Source organism: Mesoplodon mirus (genome assembly GCF_964341445.2).
Source record: "Mesoplodon mirus genome assembly, chromosome: 13".
Taxonomy (NCBI): Eukaryota; Metazoa; Chordata; class Mammalia; order Artiodactyla; family Ziphiidae; genus Mesoplodon; species Mesoplodon mirus.
The window spans coordinates 67,849,637-67,875,560 of NC_138989.1; positions in this window are offsets into that span (position 1 = coordinate 67,849,637).

The window sequence follows — 25,924 nt, forward strand, 5'->3', positions numbered from 1 at the left end:
CTAAGACCCAGTGCTTGGTCCCAGATTGTTCCCATTACTTGCCATAAGGCAGACATGCCTTTTTCTTTCCTAAACCCTGCAACACTTACAGGTAGATTTTTATTACAGTATTTGCATATGTGTCCTTTTTTTATCTTTTAATAAACGATAAACATGATGTAATAAAAATAACCTTTGAGTCAGAAATCTCAAGTCCAGCCATAAGACTTAGTATTTATTAGCTGTGTTGACCTCTTTGATTCTCATTTCCCTTACGTAAAGATGACAGGGCTGCTCTGAGGATTCAACTAAGACAGCACAATGCAGCAGCAAAATATATGCTCAGGAAATGTCTGTTCCCCATTCCTTCCTCTTCATCCTCCCTAGAGAGAGAAATGACATTTGTCCATGTTCTTTCCCTTTCAATACCTTCGTCTAAGCCTTCCACATGAAAGGCACAGAGTAAAAAAGGCCTTGTTGTCTAAAACAAGTAAATTGAATGAGTGAATGAATGAATGAATGAATGAATGAAACTATGTCTCCCCTTTTCAGAAGCAGGGCAAAAGGAGGAGCATAGTCAGACTTAGGAACGAGGGCAGAAAGCAGAGCCAAAGAGGGCTTTCCATTGTGCCGTCTTTTCTTAAATTGAAATACAGTTGATTTACAATGCTGTACACTTGAAACTAACACAGCAAAATGATTCATATATATATATTATATACTTTTTCAGATTCTTTGCCATTATAGGTTATGACAAGACGTCAAATATAGTTCCCTGTGCTATACAGCAGGACCTTGTTGTTTATCTGTTTTATATATAGTAGTTTGTATCTGTTAATCCCAAACTCCTAATATATCCCTCTTCCCCTATCCCCTTTGGTAACCATAAGTTTGTTTTTTATGTCTATGAGTCAGTTTCCGTTTTGTAACTAAGTTAATTTTTATCATTTTTTTAGATTCCACATATAAGTAATGTCATGATATTTGTCTTTGACTTATTTCACTTAGTATGATGATCTCTAGGTCTATCCATGTTGCTGCAAATGGCATTCTTTCATTTCATTTTTTTAATGACTGAGTAATAGTCCAGTGTGTGTGTGTGTGTGTGTGTGTGTGTGTGTGTGTGTGTGTGTGTGTGTACATACCACATCGTCTTTATCCATTCATCTGTCAGTGGATACTTATGTTGCTTCCATGTCTTGGCTGTTATAAATAGTGCTACTATGAACATTGGGGTGCATGTATCTTTGTGAATTAGTTTTCATCTTTACCAGATATATGCCCAGGAGGGGGATTGCTGGATCATATGGTAGCTCTATTTTTAATTTCTTAAAGAACCTGCATACTGTTCTCTATAGTGGCTGCACCAATTTACATTCCACTGTGGAGTCTTGAAGGACACCGCTGCATGTGAGCACATGAACCCAGGAGAGAGCTAGGTCTGGAATGGTGTGTGAGTGCTGTCCATCTGGTTACACGAGGGCCACTTCCAGACCCTTCTGAGACAAGGTCTATTGAACAGTGAAATAGGCCTTTTGTCTGACTTTGGGTCCTTGTCTAGGGGTCCAGCTCCTTCTGGCTACTTGGTGGGTGCCCAGCCTTTCCTACTGGTGAGCCTCAGTGTTCTGGGCTCACACCACACCCTTCTTTCAGTACATCCTTAAACTCAGGCAAAAGGGGCACATGCCCAGGGCCCTGTACTTAAGAGAGCTCCACAAATAACCACAAAATACAAAATTTTAAAAATACTTAGTTACTGCTATCATTCAAGATCTAGCAACACCCATAATTCTAAACAACTATTCATTGACTATCACTGTTCAAGCCCAGCGGAAAATTTTCTCCTCATCTCTTGCACAGTATCTTCAAAACAAAAGGTGACTACGAAGGAATAGTTGAAGGTTTATTGGTTGTGATGTGGCTGGTGTCATAGATTCTGTTTTGGCATGCAGGAAGGATTTTGAGCAGAGGTGGTAAGTAAAAGACATTAGTTTGTCAAATCTTTCAACATGAATGCAATAAACTCTTGAATAATGAACTATCATTTTCCAGGAGTGCCAAGTGTCCATTTTCTTACTTCTCTTCATGTTCTAATCTGTAGTTTTAGAAGTAGTCAAGGATTAACACAACATCCTTGACAGTTAAACATGATGGAAAAAGGAACACTTTACAGTTTTGGATAATTTCTATTTTAAAGTTGTTTTAAGGTAGTTTAGATATAACGTGCATGAAGCGTAATGCTGATTTTTACATTACTCTATGGGCTTAGATATTGCTTTAATTCATAGTGAAAATCCTGGTATAAGTCATAGTGAATTGTGTATTGAAATTAAAATATAATATTTTTGCCATATTATTTGTTCTTATGATGTATACAAAATTTAAACATGGTATGTACACTTCATTATTCATTTCTGAATCTAAATATTGCTTTGAAATCGACAATTCCATTTACCAAGTACAAAAGCAGAGTTAGTACATGCATGACCCTGATAGTGAGCGCCTCCTTAAATTTTGCACCCTATGTGCCTCACCCTAATCCTTGCTCTGCTGTAAAGGGCTAGCTAGTAAATATTGTCTGTTTTGCGGGCCATACAATCCTGTCAAAACTATTCAACTCTGCCCATGTAGCGTGAAAGCACTCATACACAACATATAAATGGACATGGCCGTGTTCCAACAAAATTTTATTTACAAAAGCATGCAACTGACCTGACTTGGCCCATGGGTTATAGTTTGCTGATTTTTGGTTTAAACAACAAAATATTTCTTTTTCATGCCACTGACCCATTTTGGGTCACTGGTTTCTTCCCCACATTGCTTTCTGAAATCCAGGTGGATGGAGCTGTGATCATCTTGAATATTGGTTATTGCTGTGCCAGGGGAAAGGAAAGGGCTTTTCACTTGCCTTACGAATTGAGTGCTCAGAGCCAGAGAGGGCACATACCTTATTTCAGCTCACAATTCATTGGCTAGACTTAGCTCTGGACCCTCATCCTACCACAAAGCGGTCGTGAGAGCTATGACAAAGTTTCAAAATTGGGTATTGTGAGAGGACAGACAAGGGAGAGAGAAAATCTAATTAGTGAGTATAGGGAAGGATTCACAGAAGTTACATTTGTTCTGGGCTTCCAAGCATAGGTATGTTTCACAAATCCACTTTGAAATTAATACAGACAATAGAATTTACTTGTTGTATGTATTTCACATAGAGTTAATATGGTGTACACTCTGATGTATGTGTATACATATGTATATATATTTCTATGCTTTTATTTACAAACTATACATGTATTTATATCATATCTTTATGTTATTTATAGACAGTCTATAGTTGGGGCCAGCATTTTTCTTCATTCTGAAAAAAATCTGTCTTTTAACTATATTTCAGCATTTATTGATATGGATGATAGATCATCTTGCAGTTTGTTTTCTATTTGTTCCATCTGATTTTGCTGTTCCTTTTTCTCTTTTTCTGCCTGCTTATGGATTAACTGATTATGTTTTATAATTCTCTTATCTTTGATACTATCCCATTACTTAAACCTGTTGGAAAACTTTTAGTGATTTTCCTGGAGTACACTGCATATGTTTTTTTTATTATTTAATTTATTTTTTATAGAGCAGGTTCTTATTAGTTATCCATTTTATACATATTAGTGTATATATGTCAATCCCAATCTCCCAACTCACCCCACCACCACCACCACCCTGCCACGTTTCCCCCTTGGTGTCCATACGTTTGTTCTCTACATCTGTGTCTCTATTTCTGCCCTGCAAACTGGTTCATCTGTACCATTTTTCTAGGTTACACATATATGCATTAATATATGATATTCGTTTTTGTCTTTCTGACTTACTTCACTCTGTATGACAGTCTCTAGATCCATCCACGTCTCTACAAATGACCCAATTTCATTCCCTTTTATGGCTGAGTAATATTCCATTGTATATATGTACCACATCTTCTTTACCCATTCGTCTGTCGATGGGCATTTAGGTTGCTTCCATGACCTGGCTATTGTAAGCTGTGCTGCAATGAACACTGGAGTGCAGATGTCTTTTTGAATTATGGTTTTCTCTGGGTATATGTCCAGTAGTGGGATTGCTGGGTCATATGGTAATTCTATTTTTAGTTTTCTAAGGAACTATACCACATATGTTTTTATTATTTACAGCCTATCTTCAAATAATATTATAAGTTATTTTACTTCCAATTGCTCACTTTCTTAATTTTTGCTTTCTTTGTCATACATTTCATTTTCATATACTCCATATACCCAAAATACATTGCTATTATTTTTTGCCATAGTTAATTATCTTTAGAATGATTAAAAATGAGAAAAATGGGTCTTTTATATTTACCTGCTTTTGAGATATTTACAATAATTTTATTATTTTTTGACAGATCCCTGTCTCTGTAATGCAGATCTCCAGGTAATAAATTCTCTAAAAAAATTTTTTCTGTCTAAAATGAGTTTATTCATTTTTTAAAGATATTTTCACTGAGTTTGGAATTCTTTCTGCACCATAAAGAAGTTATGCCATTGTCTTGTAAAGTGTATAATTTTTGACAAGTCTGCTATAATGTTTATATTTCTTTCATGCTTGAAATTCTGGCTGCCTCCAAAAATGTTACCTTTGATGTTTAGTACTTGGAATAGGAAACATTTTAAGCTTTTTTCTGTTGATATTTATTTCATTTGTGGTTCTCTGAGATTCTAGAAAACGTTTAGCTATGATTCCTTCAAGTATTTCTTCATTTTCTTTCTCTTCTCTTGGAATTACACTTGTGTTTGGTATTGCCCCTCAGCACTTAGATACTGTGTTCTGGTTTTTTCCCCTACTCTGTTTTCTCTTTTTTAGTTTGTAGTTTCTATTCACCTATCTTCAAGTTCACTGATTCTCTCCTTGGTTTTGTTGAGTCCACTGATGAGCCTGTGGCAATCTTCTTAATATTTATTACCATGTTTTTTTATGCCTAGCATTCTCATTTTACTCTTTATTATAGTTTCTGTTTCCATTAAAGTTTCCCATTTCCTCATGCATGATATCCACTTTTTCCCCTAATGTATTAATTATATTTAACTATGGTAATAATTATTTTTGAATTCCATGTTTAATAGTTCAACATATGGTCATCTGTGATTCTGATTCTTTTTATTATATTTCCTTTTGATAGTGGGCTGTTTGTACTTGCTTTTTGTATGTCTTGTTATTTTTGAGCAAATGTTAGATATTGTGTATAAGAATAGAGATGGAGGTAAGAATATATATGCCCTCTATTGGGCATATCTCTTTTTCTGCTATGCTACTATTGTAGGATATTGACTAAATTTAGTCAGTAGTTGAGCTGGATTTGGATTTTGTTGTTGTTATTCTTACCCTCCATGTACATTGACTTCAAGTTTCTTAATATTTTTTACTTAGGATAGAGTTTGGTTTGCTGGAGGTTTTTCCTCAGCGTTCCTCATGATCATCAAATTTGGCCTCCCCTATACTCTTTTTCCTCAAAAAAATCTCTCTCTCTATGCTCCTGACCTTCCTCTGCCAATAGAGTGCTGTTGGTTGTTACTTTGTACTTGATAGCATGGTAGTTAGGGCAAGAAATCTTCTTGGTAATCTTGGTCCAGCCTCAGACTCAGTTAGGCCCAGTGTGCAAGTCTTAGGAGTATGTTCGTCTCAGTGATCCTGCCTCTCCCCAAGAAGTAGGCCACCAATGATCTGAACCTAGCATGGTTTCTCACTTGTCTCCAATACATTCTCCTTTTCCTTACAAGCAGCTGCAAGGGATCTTCAACTGTGTCCTGGGGCCATAGTGTTTGGTGCCTTTCCCCGGCAGCTTAAAGCTTTTTATTCTGAAGGGAAAAGTATACAAGCAGGACTTTTCTGACTTTCCCCTCCCTGAGGCTCACAATGAGGCTAAGATTTTCCTACATTGCCTTCAGTCTTTTGCATGAGCCTTCATGGAGGCCTGGGAAGAAAAGCCTGAGACTGACGGTTCATGTTGTGTTTGTGGCTCCCTGAAACCAGGGTTTCTATACCTTCATGCTATTTCACATTCAGCATCTAGCAATTCATTTAAAATTTTAGCCAAATTCTTTGTGTCCACTTGTATGGTGGCCCCATCTTCCTCTTATGCTCTGCCACAGATAAACCAGTGCTTGACTTTATAATATTTTGGCTAACTGCCTGTGCTACAACCCAAGCTCCTTGACGTACTCAAAAATTTTTTGTAATTTTACAGATTAAATGGCTTTTTCTATTTGTTATGGTGGGAATAATGTTCTTCCTGACTTTCTATATCCTAGTCAGAAATCTGTTTTAGAATGACATCTACTTTCTATGATGATTGTGTTCTGCTTTACACACTTTGGACAATATTGGTTGAGAATGAGAATCTCATAGAATCATTCTCATAGAATCATTTTCTATGGCTTGACTACAGTATCTAGTTTATAACAAACTGAGTTATGATTATGCTGTGAATTTATATGAAATTACTTTGTCAAATTATTTCTAAGCACATTTGATTGAGTATTCTTATGTGGTTAAAACCAAAACCTCTTCCTTAGATATCTAATGACTTAGGTCATGATCATGTCTCTGTCATTTTCTAGCTTAGTGATCTTTGAGCAAGTCACTGGACCTCTTTGTTTCTCAACTTCTCCTCTGTAAAATGAAGATGCTGAGCTAGTGATTTCTGTGGTCCACAATCTACTCTAAGGTCAATGATGCTATATTAATCTCCCTTTATCCACATAATTGTTGTACAGGTATTCTGATTTAACAAAGAAACAATTCAAGAAGAAGCCAATGTTTTATACATTGGTGCTGAATTCTAAGTACAGCAAAGTACTGAATTGTGGAGCTTGAATTTGTTCTTGAAAGTAAGTGATGGTAGACCAAAACAAGGAATAGGTGGTATATTTTCAGCACGTAGAATTCTAATCCAAAATTGCATTGTCTCTGTCTCTTGCAGAGGGCCTAATTTAGCCACTCTTTAATAGGCTGGATAAGTAATATGCTATTGAGTATATAACTCAAATTATTTTAATAATCATTGTGTGTATGTGTATGAGAAAGGGGAGGGAAGAGAGAGGGAGAAGCAGACAGACAGAGACACACACACACACAGGTACGGGCTATTAAAGAGCTGTGGATTTGGTACGTCTGAGCATCTAAAGAGTTGGAATAATATCTGAGCTCTCTCACCTTTAACGTCAGCGTCTGTTACTGGGTCATGTTCCCTACGTAGGAGTTGCTACTCCCGTCACAGAGTTACTTTAAAGAGTGAGTGCCCTTTGGCTCAAGAACTTTTTAAATGTTAGGGTACATGTCCTCTAAAGCCATCTTTACTGGAGGGCAGGAAATTCAGCACAAAGTTTGGAATCGCATTTCATAGAATATAGACCTTAGAAGTATAGTCGCCTCTTTTTTTTAATCCAATGGTTCTGAATAAGAGAGGGCATCTCACAAGCTACATAAAAAGTACAAAAAAGGATTCTTGACCAATGTTAATCCCATTTCAGAACTCCTGTAATACTTATATATTACTCAAGTGGTTTAATTGATAAATTAGTATAAATTGACTTAAGGTATAAATAAATTTTTCATATTTCTACCTCTTAAATGCCCAGCAAATGAATGTTAGGAACATGAACACTCAGCAAATATGTTTTAAAGCTTAATTTTGTTGAGATTTTTAACCTTCTTGACAATTAGAGCAGTATCTTCTTTATTTTAAAATAAATGTCTGTTGACCAAGGATTGTTCCAAGCAGTTTTCTAGACACTGGAGAACTAAATGAAATGGACAAATTCCCTGTCTGCAAGGAGCTGAAGACATGTGATAAATAAACAAAAACATTCAAATGGTGAGAGATTCTATGAAAAAAAAAAAAAGAAACAGGATGAGGGAGTCTAGCCAGTCACTGGAGAGGGGTGTGCCTTATTTTTATACAAGGAAGTCTTCTCTAAATAAGTAACATTTGAACAGAGAGCTGATGAAAATAAAGGAGCGAGCCATGAAGATCTCTGCAAGATAGTTCCCATGGTAATATTGTACAATTGCACATATAATATGATAAAATATTACATTGGATTGAATTCATGAATATTAATAGGCTAGAAAAGGTTGAAGTTATTGTGCTATCTCTGTTTGCTCTTGATTAGGAATTTGAGATAATTTGTGAAGAAACCCGCTTTTCCTGTTTCCAGGATTCAGAGACAATAGACATTGAGAATTTATTTCTTAGGAGGCTGATCTTACTAATACGACTCCCAGTGAGCAAGCCTTTTCTTTCAGAACGTTAAGATTATCTGAGAGGTGAAAATATAGCTCCTGATACACTGAATTCCAATGGAAAAAGTAGTAGAATGAAAGAAAAGGGCACAGTCCCGGATAGTGTATGAGGTGGGTAGTATCAAGTGGAAAGCAGAGTAAGCAGAAGACTTGCTTTAAAGATCCCAAACAAGAAAACAAATTCAAACAGAGACAGTGGGCTCAAAGGTGTGACAGCTAATTTACCAGGAAAACAAGGATTCAGGGACATGGGAGTTACATTTTAAAGCAGTTGGAAAGAACCCATCAGTGGGAAGGGGGTAATAAAATCAAAGGTGTAGACAGACCTAGGTCTCCTTGGCCCATAGAATGTCAAGTGCTGATGCCAGTCCCCTGAGTGAGGAGGGATTTTTCCTAGTTTAATTGCAAATACAGCAATACAAGCTCTTTTAGTTATGAATGCTTTATTTATGTTCATACTACATTAATTGTCATTTCATTAAGGAAATAGAGATAATCAGTAGGAGCACTGACTTTGGAGTCAGACTTCTTGGTTTTGAAGCCTGACTCTGCCCCATCTAGTTATGTGACCTCTGCTCAAGTTTCCCCATCTCTCTATGTCTCACTTTCCCCATCTGTAAAATAGGATCATAATAGCACACATCTCCTTGGGTTATCATGAGGATTAAATTAATTAAAATATCCAGTGCATTTAGATAATATTGGTGTTGTTTATATTTATCCCTTTTGATTATGTTTCAACTTAGGAAGCTAAGCATAATATTGTTTAGCACGATACCTGGGTGTGCAAGGACCTTGCTATCCTTGTTCACTACTATGACATCTAGGCTGAGAATGACAATTTGCGTGAATCTACCTGTATGTAATGACTGGATGCAAAAGGGGCTGAGGTATAACCATTTTTTTGAAACTTAAAGAGGGATGACAACAATTGCACAATTACAATTTCACCATTAATCACTAAAATATGTCAGCAGTCTAGGGCTACCTGAAGATTAGAATGATAAAGGTGTTACTTAAAATAACAGAAGCTCTATCAGGAGAGGTACTGTGTCTATCCTGATTGCTATTGTAGCTCAGCATCAAGTTCAGTGTAGAAGCTCAGCAAAGAATAAATACATGTGTATTTTCACCAGTGTACCCAAACTTAGAAACCCAAGGGTCACCATTAACAGTTAGGCCTGGCCCAACTGATGTCAGAATGACCTTCAGATCCAGATTTCAAAATATAAGACAGAACCAGTCACATTTAGAACAAGAAAATCTCTAATGCTGGAGTGCTGTCACCTGGCTTTCATCATTAACCTTATTCAACATGCTTGGATTATTTTAATCAAATGGTCATTTTTTTAAAAAGTAAATTGCCCCTCAAATATAAGAACTGGTCCACTGATGGGTTATTTAAACTAATGTGTTTGGGGTGGTGAAGGGCCTCTTCTAAACTAGGTCTCAGACAGCTGGAATTTTAACACTGGGGATGTGGGAACAGACTTCCAAAGCAGCCATTTGAAAGGGTGAAGGTGCGGACACACCTTTGGATGTGCAATTTCTAGAATGTTTGTTAGGGGGTCATTCATGCTATCATTATGCCTTATGTTGCATCTGTGAAAGAATTTTAGTCTAAAATAGAACCAGAGGATATGAAATAGAAAATTTCATGCACGTGCCCTCAGGAGAACAAAACTCAAGGACTGAGAGACTGACTTACAGAAAACTGATAATATTGGAATTTTCTTAGACAATAGGGAGCTGGTCAGGGGTTGCTTCATTTCAACCTTGGGAAATTTTGCTTATGGTTTCCAGAGGCATGCACAAGGAATGACCCAGGTTGGGTTGGTCCCACAAAATAAGCTGAATTGAACTTTGTATGTAGCAGACTGCTTTTGTCTTCTCAGGGAATTTTCAAAGCTGGTCTCTATTTGTTTTGATGTTAACAGACTAACTAAACTCTCTACTCACTACCTGCCCTGCCCATAAATACAGCCTACTCCAAACCCTCAATGGACCTGCCTGTAGCTTGCTACAGTTGGCATGTCCCGAATTGCAATCCCTTTGCTATTCCCAGATAAACTCATCTTTCTGACAATTTTGAGCTTACCTCATTTTACCTTTTCATTGAGTTGATACATCTCTGAGAAGAACAAATGAAAAAAGGTGTGAATTTAGAGTGAATGAGTGAATCACTGCAAAGCTCTGAAAATCTCTGGAACTCTTGAGAAAGTATGTGTGAATATTGGTAAATTGAACTTTTTTTCAGTGGGTACATTGTCCAGCTGGAATTATCTTTTAAAATCCATCCTATGCATTATGTGAGAGAGAAAAATTTTACTTCCAGTTGAGTTTCCTGTTTCATGATTTAAATGATTTATGAATGAAGGCTCTATGTTCAGACATATTGGCCCTCGGCAGGTTGGTGGTCTGATCCATTCTCAGGAATTAGATGATGAATTCAATTTTTAGGCCAAAAAGAAATTACCATTTAATTTATCATCAACTAATGTGACAACTTAAAAATGGAATTGACCTCAAAATCTTTAGTATAGTGTTCAGTATGGATAAAGATACAATAGTTATTCTCTAGAGCAATGGTCCTTAAACTTTGAGTGCAGCAGACTCACCTGGATGTCTGGCTCAGTAGGTATGGGTAGGGCTGGAGAATTTTCATTTCTAAAAAGTTCCCAGGTTCTGCTCATTCAGAGATCACGCTGTGAGCAGCACTGCTCTTTAAAACAAGAAAAAAAAAAGAAAAAAAGGAAAAGCTATATTTTAGTTGAGCTTAACATATCAAACAGGTATAAATTATAACAACATTTTTCAGGCAGGAGAGATTTGAACTGGGGTTACATTTAGATATAGACTGCGGGGTATGGAATGTGTAATATTCACACCCCAAATCTTGAATATCAGCTAGCAAAATTAACAATTATACCCCCAACTCTTGCTTAATAACCAGAAATTCCTGTTGATTGAACATAAAGATAGAGTACATTTCAAATGAGGCCTTCTGGACATTTCAAGTTATTGGTAAAGAAGAGTTCACTTTTAATAAAATAAATGAGCAGTAGTAAATATAAACAATGAAATCATGCTTAAATCATGATAATTTTTGCACTGAGAGAATTTAAAAGACTTGTAGGCTAGTCCTTGTGTCTAGAAATCCACAAACTAATGAAAGGAACATGTTCCAAACACATAGAACAAACAGCAACAGTAAGAAGCAATGCATTATTGGGTCCATAATGGGTGGTACTGAGAGTCTGCTTTACAGAATTATACAGAGGGAGGCAGATACTGGGGACTCAAGTGGCCAGGCTTCACGGAGGACCTGACACGGGCTTTCACCCAGTACTACTCACCAGTGATGCCAAGTAAAACCAAGTATTGAGAAGACTCTGCCGATGCAATTTCTTCTGCCTCAACATTTCTTGTGAGGAATGTTCCCAAAGCAATGAAGCAAGTTAATTAAGATGCCAACTGCTGCCATAATTTCTGAGCGACTAACACCGCACAAGATTTTGGTGTAACTAACTGGTGTTTGTTCCTGCCTGCAAAAGCTGTGTTTGTACAACTGCGGCAGAGTCCAAAAGGACTGTAAGAAATTAATTAGATCAGTTTGCCAAGGCCTTGTCCTCTGGGCCCAGGACCAGGGAACAGGATAAACCCAATGAATACAAATCTGTATTCATATGTAAAAGATGGTGGTTATGATTATGTTTAATGTAATGATCCATTTTCACTTTATCAAAGCTTTGATGAATTATTAGCTACAAATAGAACACAGGTCAGGAATTTTATGATGGAAAGCGAGAGATGGGAAATATTTATCCAGGTATCCGTGGTTCTCTAGCCATAGCCCAGTGTCTCAATAATCACTTGTGATGTTTACAAACAATAGAGATTCCAGGCTCTCATCCCTGAGTCTGATTCAGAGTATGTGGAATGTGTCCTGGAAAACTGTATCTTTTAACCAGTTCACCTAGTGATTTGGTTTCACAGCCATGTTTGGAAAATATTGGTCAAAATACGCACACAAGATGCATATGCAACACTATGCCATGCACTGAAAGTACTGAAAAGACTTGTAAGCTAGTTTTTGTCTAGAAGCCCACAATCTGGTGAAATGAACATGATCCAGACATATGGGGTGATCAGCAACACTCTTAAGCAATACGTTACTGGGGCTATATTGGATGCTACTGAGTCTGTTTCAGGGCAGGGAGAGAGGAACAGACCATTAAGCTGTAGGTGACCAATTCATTTCCTAGATATCACAGTCAAAGTTGATTGGGGTCTTTAACTTTTGCTGCAGCATGGCATAGCGGAAGAGTTACCAGGCTTGGTCTTCTTGGTAGGAATTTTTAATACTCAGAGTGGCTAGGGGAGTGTGTGACACAGAGAGGGAGATCAGTACAGATGTAAACAATCATTTGCAAAGCCAGCCTAGTCAGTCATCCAGCATTGTCAGGAGACCCGATGACGTCAGCTCATACAAGTGACATGCACAGTTCAAATGCTTTATCAAAACACAGACGGGATTGTCACTGCTATTATCATCATTTATATTTTACTTTTTAGCTAATTAGTTCTCTCTGGCCACCACAAATGGCATACTCAATTGGCGTCATTGTGCTATAAGCTGGTATACAGAGAGACTAATACACTGTTATCAGTTTAACATAAAATTATATATCCTGTGTGACCAGACAGTGAGAAGTTCCCCACCGAAATGTAATGAATCAGTGCCTCTTACCAGCACCTTAGCCGCTGCTGTGGACCCAGAGCCAAAGAGGTGAGAACACGTCATCATGAGGTCACGCTGTCCTCTCTGCTCACACCTCTTTCCTGCATCTACCTCACCAGATACTTGTAATGAAGTTACAGCTGTAATCTCTACCTTCCTTCATGTAATCTGTGGCTCAGTGTTGGAGGCATACATACTCTGAGTGTGCGGGTGGGAGGCACCCTGAGGGCACAGCACATCTATTACCCTGGAGAATGTGGAACAGGGAAACAAATGATAACAGCAAAATGTTAATGCCTCAAATGAGCTGCAAATGATGATGTAGCACCTGGAGCATTCCAGCTCTTCTTAGGATGAGGCCGGGCCTATTGTTAGCTTGATATATAAATGTGTCTTAGAGAAGTCTTGCAGGGATGTTTGTCTCTCAGGGATAGAGAGAACTCATTAGCGTGTGGAGCCTTCTCCGTTGACAATTACCTGAGGATGCATGTGGACCACCTTTGTGCAGACACTGCAGTGTAACTGTGCTTACAGGGGTATTTTGACAAACAAGGCGAACCTATTATTTTTATCCATGTACAATAGCAAATCAGTTGGACAATTAGTAGTAATAACTTGAATGTACATAATGAGGCATCTTGCATCCCAAAGTACTATACCAACAAAATCAGAGCACTAATGATACACTAGTGAAAGATGGAGCCATTCTCTTCACTATTTCCAGGTGGCAGAAAGAGAATGGCATAACCAGATGCAAGGGAAGAATTCACCAATGGAGACTGAGCTGGAAGCTATAACTGGCTCCATACATGGCTACTTGATTGCTACCAAGAAAGTAAACCCCATGTTCCATTTGTTGATCACAAAAAGCAATTGACATCACTAGACAGATTACATATAACTTTAATTATAGCAAGATAATAGAGTTGAAGCTAATACCAGACTCAATTTCTGTGCTTCTATATTTAAAATGGAATATTTATGGATTTGGGGGACTGGATAGGATGGAGGAGACAGCGAGGATCAGAGAGAGAAGGTCTTCATTTTCATACTAAAACATCTTTCTCCTCACAAGGAAGCCTAATCAGACATCTTGGTTGCAAGTCACCATATGATTGTCAGCACTCCCATGCTGTGATTGCAATAGCTCTTCCGGTCCCCGTATTCTTTAGTAGGCCCTGTCCCATGCCTCCTTCCATACTGCTGAAGCACATAAACACAGAACTGTTAACAAAGGCAATTAGTATACATCCCCATTCTGGACAGACGCTCCTAAGTGTTAGTGTTGAAATATATAACTCATAGCACGCTGGACTTCGATAAGTTTCGAAAAGATAATTTTCAAATGATTGAATAACATGGTAATATCTTCTTTCACTATAGATTTATTCATATAAAATACATGAGTATTATAAATAGTGGGCTAGTTTTCCCTAAGCAGGGGGAGAATAAAAAACCATCATTAGCACCCTCTTGTTAGCACAGGAATAAATTCCTTTATACTCATACTGTGCCAGAGCATATGGAGGAAACAGAGCTAGACTTCTGAAGATCCTTATTTTAGGCAAAGACTCTTCTTTGATAGACTCTTTTCTAGAAGACCTCTAGGAAAGAATTACTATCCTCAACTTTAGGCGTAAATTTCTTTGTGTTCTATGACTACCTATTCTATATAAATGTTATCTAACTCTGGTTGATGTTACATTTTCTAAACTATCCATTTGACACTTTTTTTTGAATTTTATTTATTTTTTTATACAGCAGGTTCTTATTAGTTATCTATTTTATACATATTAGTGTATGTATGTCGATCCCAATCTCCCAATTCATCCCATCCATTTGGCACTTTTTCTTGCCCATCTAAAAATTATAAATTTTCTCCCTGCTTTAAAAATAATCTGCTCAATGTATATTAACTTTTGCAGGTTTATTGAAATAATCTTTCTAAAATATTGCTTCTACAATGTCATCTACCCATTATAAAAATGCTCAGGATTTTCTATTGCCTCCCAAATAGAATCCAGATATGCCTTTCTGGATTCCAAAATCTTATCCAGACTGATGCCAATTCATCGTCCTAGAATTTTGTTGCCACTATCTCTGAGGACACACACATCATTCTAATTAGACTGCTTCATTATCTTCCCCAGAAACCTCCACTTGCATTCTGGTCTCTGTCTCTTTAGCTCCTATTGCTGTCCACCATTGAGAATATCCACCTCCTTCTAAGCCAGTTATCATATATAAATCTCATGTAGCTTTTAAGATGCCACTAAGCACGTATCCTCTGATCTGCAGGAAGTAGGGTACATTTGTTCAGGGCATGAGGCCGAGTAGCCAGGAAGCAAAAGGCCCCAACTGGTGTGGAGGGCTTTAGCATTCTCATGGTGCTTGGGAGATAAAAAGTAGAGTTCAGAACCCATCATAAATGGGAACTCTAGGAAACCATCAAGATTCTCATACGAGTATGTGCTTGAAGTAGGGACAATCCAGAAGTAGGCTGAGCTTTGCAGGGTGCAGATTGGCCTTGAGTTAACTCAATACAGATTCAACTGAGGTAATACTGCCAGAAGAGAGAATGAGTCCTATTTGAAGGAAAACAAACTTATTCAGAGCTTCTATAAATTTTCGTACATAAACAGGATTCAATCAATAATTACGAGGCATAAAAAAATGACTGCAAGAGAAGACATAGACAATAGAATCAGACCAACAAGTGACCTAGCTGTTGGAGTTATCAGACACAGTCTTTAAAATTACTATAAGTAATGTATTCAGTAAAATAGATGGAAAGATCTTGATTTTACCCAACTTTATAAAAAAAGAATCAAAACTGAAATGCTAGAAGAGAAAACCTTAATAATGGACATTAGGATTCCAATAGCTTGGTTTAACAGCAGGTTGGGTACAGTTAAGAGATTAGTAAATAGGAAGATAGGTCAGTAAAATATGCCCAGAGAGATAAAAAAGGATGCGGAATATAGACAAAAAAGTAAAAGACATAGGGATCCGTTGAAAATATACAGAGAATTAGGTTTTCAGAAGGAAAAAAGAAAGACAATGGGAAAAAGTAACATTTGAGGGAATACTATTTGAGAAAATCCACACCTAAGGAAAAATACCAAGCCACATATTCCAGAATCTCTGTGAACACCAAGCAAGATAAATTTTTTTTTTTTTTTTTTTTTTTTGTGGTACGCAGGCCTCTCACTGTTGTGGCCTCTCCCGCTGCGGAGCACAGGCTCCGGATGCACAGGCTCAGCGGCCATGGCTCACAGGCCCAGCCGCTCCGTGGCATGTGGGATCCTCCCAGACCGGGACACGAACCCGCGTCCCCTGCATCGGCAGGCGGACTCTCAACCACTGCACCACCAGGGAAGCCCCAAGCAAGATAAATTTTAAAAGGACACATAGATACATTGTTATCTAGTTGCTAATAACCAAAATAAAATATAAAATCCTAAAAACAGCCAGAAGGGGAAAAAGTACCTAAATTTTAAATGAACAGTAACAAGTTTGACAGCTAAGTTCTCAATAGAAATGAAGACTATATAATGGCACATTTAAAGTAATTTTTGTTTTTGGCAGCACTGCACAGCTTGCAGGATCTTAGTTCCCCAACCAGGCATTGAACCCAGGTCATGGCAGTGAGAGCACCGAGTCCTAACTGCTGGACTGCCAGAGAACTCCCTAAAATAATTTTTAAAGTGTTGAAGGAAAATGACCAATAATAATTATTATTCTTAAGGATTACAGTGTATGTAGAATTAAAATACAGGACAATAAAAACACAAGGCTAGAATTTGGTTAATGGGGTTAAATTGTTTTTAAGGATTTTGCATTGTCTGTTTAGTGACAACTCAGACAATGTGACCTATGTACCATTATTATAACTTCTTAGTAGAATTTCCTACAAGATAGCTGGCTCTAATAAGTCAAGGAGATATGTTGTCATCTTCAGTGTAGCCACCAAAAGAATAGTTAAGAAATGTTTGACTAAGAAGAAAATAGAGGAAAAATTATAATAATGAAAATACTTGTTAAAGAAAACAAAAAAGGAAAACCTAACAAAGAACAGATGAGACAAATTTTTAAAAATAGATACATAGATTTAAACCCAAATATATCAGTAATTTCATTAAATGTAAATAGACTATTTAAGAAAAAACAATCAGACTAGATTAAAAATAAAAGCAAAAAAAAACCCTCTAAGCTGCTTGAAAGAGACACATGTTGAATAAAAGAACCCAAAAGTAATATTTAAAAGATGATAAAAAAGATAAACCACGTAAACATCAACTGAATGAAAGCTGAGTATAGCTATGTTTATATGGGGAAAAGTAAATTTTGAGCATTATTAGATATAAAGAGTGACATTTCATAATAAAATGCTTAATCCAACAGGAAAACATAACAATCCTGAATTTGTGTGCTCCTAATAACCAAAAATATAAAGCAAAAAAAATGAAATTGAACCACATGGTCAATTGTCAAGGTATAATAAAAACATTTTAAACCATAAGAATTCAGAACATTTATCTCTTATAGACCCTTGCCTTGAAAGATAGTATGTACTAAACAAATGAGGAACTTATCTAAGCAAACAAATGGCCTCGAATTTAGAAAAAAGCATCCAATGATAACAGCTGTGAACAGGCCTAGAGATGAACCACCCAGATTAGAGTGGAAGGACAACGGCCTCAGTTGAATCTGGTATTGAGCTAACTCGAGGCCAATCTGCACCCTGCAAAGCTCAGCCTACTTCTGGATTGTCCCTACTTCAAGCACATACTCGTATGAAAATCTTGATGGTTTCCTAGAGTTTCCATTTATGATAGGTTCTGCACTCTACTTTTTATCTCCCAAGCACCATGAGAATGCTAAAACCCTCCACACCAGTTGGGGCCTTTTGCTTCCTGGCTACTCGGCCTCATGCCCTGAACAAGTGTATCCTACTTCCTGTAGATCAGAGGATATGTGCTTAGTGGCATCTTAAAAGCTACATGAGATTTGTATATGATAACTGGCTTAGAAGGAGGTGGATATTCTCAATGGTGGACAGCAATAGGAGCTAAAGAGACAGAGACCAGAATGCAAGTGGAAGTTTCTGAGGATGATAATGAAGCAGTCTAATTTGACTGACACGTGGAGAAACTGATAGAATACCTTGATACAATATCTGTCAGGGAGCTCAAAACATTATTATTTCAAAGACATTGGAGAAAGATAAAAAGACAACAAGGAACTTGCTGTTACAAAAGAAAACATCAAATAAGAAAGGAAATGTAATATATTCATTGTCATCTTATTTCACTCTGCAGTATATAAAAATGACATAGTTATGCTAATAAAAACCCTTTTATGATATCACCTGAAAATGACATATCTCCATTATGAGGATGGGGCAAGATGAGGTATATTGCATAAGAGATGTAAATTAGACATCTATTTTAATAGGACAAAGAGAATATTTGCAATTTAGCAAACAATGAATAGTATGACATGAGTATTATTTGGCATTACAGAGGTAACTGTGAGAAGGAAAAAACCTAAACAAGGCATAGTGTTTGCCTCTGGGGAGCAGGACTGGGTGAGCATGGGTTAATTCAAGAGACAGGCATTTTTCATTTATTTGTTATTATGTTTAATTATTACTTTGAGATAATAATTAAAAGATTTTAAGCAGCAAAAAGTAACATGCTATTAGAGGAAATCCAAGGAAAAAATGATAAAATAAAAATTACCCTAATTCTACCTCCCAGATTGTCCAGTTTTTGGTATATTCCCTCAAGTCATTTATAAAACACACACACAACTAGTTTAAACAAAATTGAAACGATCCTGCATTGCAATTTTTTATGCCCCCAACTTTATTATGGACATTTCCCTTTTCTATCTTATAAATCAAAAACATACAGTTTAACATCTTCCCAGTTTTCTAGCATCTAACTGTTGAGATTTTATTTAACCATTAGCCATTGGTTGAATATCAAAGGTGTTTCTAAATTCAGGAGGATTATAAATAATGTTGCAATAAATATCCTTTTACATAAACATTACATATTCCTTTCCCATAATCAGAGGTTATATAAATAATGTAGCAATAAGTGTCCTTTCCTCATAAAAAATACTCACTATTTCCTTATGATAAATACTTAAAAATAGAACTCCTTACTCAAGTACATAAATCATTTTAAACTTCTTGATACATATCCTTTCAAAATTGCTTTCTATGAAGGTTGAATGAATAATGATACTTTTAGAGGACAAAGTTGAGTGGCACAGAGAATATGTGACAGAAAGGGAGGAGTAGGTCAGGGTGGGCTGGAGTGGGCAGGAAAGGTCTTGTGCGTGAGCTTTGACCCCGCCTCTTTGGGGAAGATATACTGTACCACTTACCAGTGATGCAAAGTAGAACCAAGAAATGAGGAAGAAGTACATTTCCCTGCCATTCCTGCTTCACGTGTCTTATGAAGAATGCTTCCTAAGAACTGAAGCAGGTTAATTAAGATGCTAAGAAGGCTGGCACAATCTGTGTGCCAATCACCATCACTCAAGACATCGGTGTGACAACGGGCCTGCCTGCAAAGGGCCGTGTCTTCGCAACTGGCACTGAGTCCAGCAGGACAGAAGGGGAAAGACAGGGATCGGTTCAGTTTGCTGTAGCTTTGTCACCTGGTGCAGCCCAAAGGCTGTTTGAGTATGATTATTATTAATATAACTCTTCATTGCTTTATCATAGCTTTGATTTTTAGAAGTCTATTAACCGCAAATAGGATACAAATCAGAAAATTTATGATGGAGCATAAAAGATGGATCGTAAACAATGGTCCATACACTAGTGGCCTCAGAATTACCTGGGGAGTTTTTAAAACTCTTGCATCCCAGGCCCATTCAAAGAGTTTCTGATACTCTTGTGGAGCAGGGCCTGGAAGTGTGTGGTTTTAACAAGCTCTCCAGGGCATTCATTTAGATGTACAACCAGGTTTGAAATGACAGATCTTGATCAGGGAGAGAGTATACCAGAGTGCCTGTTTTACTTTACTTTTTTACTGATGCTGGAATATATTGGGTTGACCAAAACGTTTGTTCAGGTTTTTCTGTAAGATGTTTTATTATATATATATATATATATAAACTGGTTAATTCAGAATCCCAAGTGACTCTATGTCAAAGAACAAGATTAACTTTTACAGTTGAGACAGAATCCAGCCCTTATTTATTAAGGGTCTACTTCTGCTTCCTACAGCTCCATTCATCTGCATGGTCTATGCTTTCACCACCCCCCCTCAGCTCTGTCCCACCAAGTTCCTTTGCCAATTTTGATCAAATCATATGTGAGATCAGAGGGGACTTCACTGAGATCTTATGCCCATAAGTCTGGCTTCCCTGTAGTGAGCAGCTCTCTGTCCATCCAGTCTTAGCCTGCTGTGTGGGACAGTCTCTATGATTGGTTTCATCTCTTTATTTCTGCTTAGTTCTTTGGTTCCTGTGCTGGATTTGGAGACCTGCTTTGAACGCCAGCCCAGTTGACTGGGATCTTGTCAACATGCCTAACACTTGACATTCCCTGTAATTTGGCAGTTGGATGCTTTCTCCCTTAGTGCCAGCCACTGACAGAGGTCTTGTTCCAAATTAAATGGACCACCCAAAACTCAGAGGCTGCCACCCACCTGACTTTGTGCATCAACTTTGCCTGGTGACTCCTGGTGTCCAGCAGATGGGATCCTCATTAACATCAGGGAAGCTTGGAACTAACACCACTCTTTGAACCATGATGTAAATTGGCTTTTATTCCTGGGGACGAGGCAACTCTAAAGCCAGCCAGTGTTCTTCGCTGTCCCCACCCCTGTTCTACACATCTCAAGGCTTACGTGCCTTGCTACCCACAATAGGAAACTAATACATTAAGTCTCTGGTTTGTCTAAACTAGCTTTACTGACACCAAATTTAACCTCAGCATGATTTAATATTTCTGTAGGGTCTATATTATTTTCAGAAAAGCATATAAACTTATCAAATAAAGAGTTGGGGGTTTATAATTCAGTGCAATATATCTGGAAGGCAGCGGGTGACAAACCCATATTATACAGAACTCCCTTCTTAAAGTTCATGTTAAAAATGCAGTGAAGATTGATGAAACTCAAAAAGATAAGTTGAAGGAGAGGATACATACCTGCTCTTGGTACGAGGGTAAAAATGAAGAAAAGAGATGCTCAATGTTTGATTTTTTTTTTTTCAGGCTTCTAAGGGGAAAAAACTCTAAGGGAACTTTTCTTGTGGAGTCATTTTTGTGAAAAATAATGGTACATGAAAACTTGTTGAAAAGAGTGGAGGGAAAAGAGAGGAAATAATTTGCTACTGTAAAGCTCGCTGTTGATCAGAGAAAGCATTCCTGTAGGTTTAACCCAGAACCGTCTGTTAGCACGGGCCCTAGCAGTCACAGCACCTAGTTAACCCAATATTATGCTGAATTGAGAACTACATTGTTTTCCACACCTGAATTTCTAATTTGAAACAAAAGATTCACTTGATGCAAAAAAAATTAAAAATTAAGAGTATCTAATCTCTCCTTAATGAATCATTTTTGTGTTTCCTTAAGGTGAGTCAACAATTGACTACAGAATTTGCCAAGTTTATCTTCAAGCCAGGTTCTTCCTATTTAGGTTTTTAATTAGGTCCACTCTTCCCCCGACTCGTCCACTCTCGCCACCTTCTCCTGCCCCCCTCTCATATCCCAGTGTCCACAAGCTTTACCTCCTTTATCCCCATTTACTTATTCATTTGATTAATACTTACCAAACGTTCTTGTCTAGTTTCTCTCACCATCTAAGAACCGGGCACTACCCTCTCTTGGGTGATGCCTCTCCTGCCTGGGGGCCTGCTGCAAAGAACTACTTAAATCTCAAACAAAAGCCACAAACTCAAGAGAGGGATATCATTGAGATAAAGGAATTAAACTCTACTGCTTCCCTTGGAAGTGTTAAACAGCAAATCAGGCTTCGGTAGTCAGAAAAGCTCTACTGATCCCATCAATTCACTTCATATAGCAGGTAGCTAGCTCCTCTTGTCATGAAGGTCTACAGAGCTGTGGACTAGGGTCTCTAGTAAATGGGATACCAGCCAATCAGCTCTCACTATCCTGCATAACTGTAGTAAACTGTGCGAGACCTGGACCCAGGCTACCACTTTGACATGATACAGTCAGTCCAAAGTGTTGGAGTAATAGATTTAGGCAGTGAATGTTGTACAAGTCAGTTGGATAGTATCTTGATTATGGAGTAACCACTGACTGATGTGGATGTCTGATGGTGAATTGGCTGTCTGATGGTGAAATACTTGACCCATCAGGCTGAGTTCTACAACGTTAGGTTTTCTAACCACAGTATTTGTTTCCACCTCTGCATAACAACTCAGAGAAAGGAGTTCTTAATTATTTTAAAAATTCTGAGGCATAAACTGTATAAAAAGAGGTGTAAAGAAAAGTTGGGCAATGAGGTTTAAATAGGCTTTCATCAATGTTGGGAGAAAGTATCTGGAGTCCAAACTCTAATGCTTAGGCTTTTAAAATGATTAAAAGAATAATTTGCTAAAAAATAACAATAAAGATAATATCTACATATACTTTGATTTTTTTTCTCTTTAGGGTATACGTTTTGCTGTCACTCTTAATGTTTAATCTCTTTTCAAATGTTAGTCTGTCAAATGGGAGGAAAGTAAACTTCTCAATTAGGCAGCATCCAAAGTTAATACTTTGCAAAATTTGCTGATTCTGAATAAGATGAGATAGTGATTTGAGGAAAACACAGATAATATTGGTGAGGAAAAATATCTTCAGAGAAAAATTACATTTCGCTAAAATGCAAGCTTTGAAGATTCAGAAGAAAAAGAATAGCTGTGAAGAAAAAAGGTCAAACATCTTTTTTTAAATTTGTACCTTTTTTTAAATTTGTATACACTTATTTGAAAAATTCACTCTTTTTGGTATTGAGTTCTAGGAATTTTGATAAATACATAGGGTTGTGTAACTGCCTCAAAGTCAAGATACAACAACACCCCTCATCGGCCCCAAATTCCGTCCTAGCTTCTCTTTTTTTTTTTTGTGGTACGTGGGCCTCTCACTGTTGTGGCCTCTCCCGTTGCAGAGCACAGGCTCTGGACGCACAGGCTCAGCGGCCATGGCTCACAGGCCTATCCGCTCTGCGGCATGTGGGATCTTCCCAGACCGGAGCACGAACCCGTGTCCCCTGCATCGGCAGGTGGATTCTCAACCACTGGGCCACCAGGGAAGCCCTGTAGCTTCTCTTTTGTAGTTAAAAAGAAAAAAAAGTCCCACAGTCTGACCCTTGGTAACTGCTTCTCTGTTTTCCACCACTATCAATTATGTATTGATAGTATCATAATACATAAAACAACCATTAAAACTTAGTCTTACATTTAAATAAAATATTTTAAAAATTGAATTTTACTTTAGACAAATATATTTTTGCAGAGACATGTTGTAGGGTGAGAAATGAAGAGAACTTTCAAGCATAAAACACCTGATATTCTAAGGAAGAAGTTGAATAAGAAAAATGTAAATCTGTGGAAAAAAAGAAAATCATTTGAGTGTTAAAGCTTGTTCATGTCAACTTACAATGTAAAACTTCAGATGCCAACTTAAAGATGGGACTGAGTGCACAGCAATTCAAAATTATTTTTGAGGGAAAGTGAACAAAATGTTGAAAACCAGTCAACCAAAATATTGGTCCTTCTATGGAGAATTATTTTCTCATAACAATCATTTCTGTCTACTACCATTTGCTCCCCCAATATCCCCTCCAAACTAAGACAAATCCTTCTGTTTTCCTCCTATATCCCCCAGTTCTCCTTCTCATTACTTTAAATCACCTGTAATTATATATTTAATAATTAATGTCTCTCTTCCACAGGTGTTCAAATATATTCCTTTACTGATCCAATCTCTGTATTCTATTTAGGACCAACTCTGAGATCCTTGGGGGCAAGGACATTTTTATATTCCAAGGGCTTGGTACTGTTTCTAGCATATAATAATTTCCAAAAAGTGTTTCACTAAATGATGAATGACATCATGGGAGGAGAATGTTATGAATCAGTTAAGAAGTTGAGGAGATCCTTTTGGGCATCATGGTAGAGTTAGCTAATTGTCCACCAAAATCTCATGCTTACCCTTCCATAATCTGGAATTTTTATGAGGAGGCAGTGACCCCTCCTGGACTACATTTCCCAGTTCCATTGCCGAAGGGATGTGGACAGGAGGATGCTGTAGTTTCTGGGCCTGCTTTTGGTTTTAATGAAGACATTGTGCCTTCTCTAGTCCCTTTCCCCTTCCACCGACTGGATGCAGAGAGGTCTCCGAGGCCCCAGGGGACTGTATATTCCCAGAACAGAAACAGCATGGGTCTCTGAATTACTACCTGGAGGAAAGCTGCTTACTGACCTGTCACTCCCACATACAACACACACTGACATATGCATCCAATAAACTTTGGATGTGTTAAGCCATTGAAAATTGGGTGCTGGTTGTTATAGCAGCCAGCCTGACCACAAAAGCCCAGTGTTTTTACTGCGTAAGGGAAGACTAGATCCACGTCTGTTAAAAAAAACAAAAACAAAAAAACCCCAGCAACAACAATAAAAGCAATAAAGGAGGACTGGTGTTGCCAAGTCCCCAGTCACCGTCGCCTCTTTCTATTGCCACTTTCTCTTCTTTTGAATATGAACTCTGCAGTTATGGTTCTGCAGCATGGGGGAGGGGGTTAGGGGTTTTCTTTTCTGTTTCTTTTTCTTTTTCTCCGCTTTGTGTTAGGATACTCTGATCTGACTTTTGACATGAACACAAAGTGCTAGATGGTCTTGTTGACTTCCGGCAAATGGGATGGGGGAAATACAGCAAGTCTTGTTAAATTCCTTTACAACAATGGCTTGATTTTTTTTATTTTGAAAGAATCTTCTTTTCCAATGTATGTTTTTCTCCTTTTTGCCCAGTTTCCTTATCACTTGCTGTAGATGGCTTATTTTGCATTCATGTAGACTATGCTGCAAGTCTGTTTCATCTAGTAAACTGGAAATTATTGCTTTAAAAAAACATTAACTTTATTAAATGTATAAGATTTAGTCACTTAGAAACTTGATACTTCAACCAGCAGGTTCTATCAAAAGAGTAGATTAAAGTTCAACGAAAACCAAAACCAAAAACAAGAATACAACAAAACAGCCAGCCTAGTCTAAAATGTGGGACTCCAAACCATAGTGTTTCTGAGTGAAAATAAGAGAAGAAACACCGAGATAGCCTTTAAATCTGTTAATTTAAATCTGTTAAAAAGAAGTAGACAGTAAGTCAGAGAGAACTTTGTGGTACAAAAGTAGGGAGCAAGAGGCACAAGACAATATTGTTGAAAGCCTGAATGAGCATTTCTTATGTATTGATTAAATAATCTGAAGGTCACATCTTGGGCAATGAAAACATGCTTCCAGGCTTGGGGGAGCACGGCTAAAAGCAACTTTGAAAGTCTCCTTCCTTCCGTCCTTCCTTCCTTCCTTCCTTCCTTCAACTTGGAATTGAGTAAAGGAAAAAGTGCAATTGGGACATTTAAAAGCTGAGAGCATCTTTCTGGCTCAAAAGAATGACCCATTCCACATACTTTGAAAAACTAGCCAGGGGAATGGAATGATTTCCATACTGTGCCATACTTCATCCTGTTTGTTAAGAAACAATCATCTACAATGGGCAGAGTGCTGTGGGGAGTGACACAGATTATCCTTAGTAAGCTCGTAGTACGTGTGTGTTGAGAGGGGTGCGGGGTAGAGGGGAAGACAGGCCAGAGCACAGATAGCTAAGGGATGCAGCCATCTAGGACTGCTCCATGACTGTGAAAA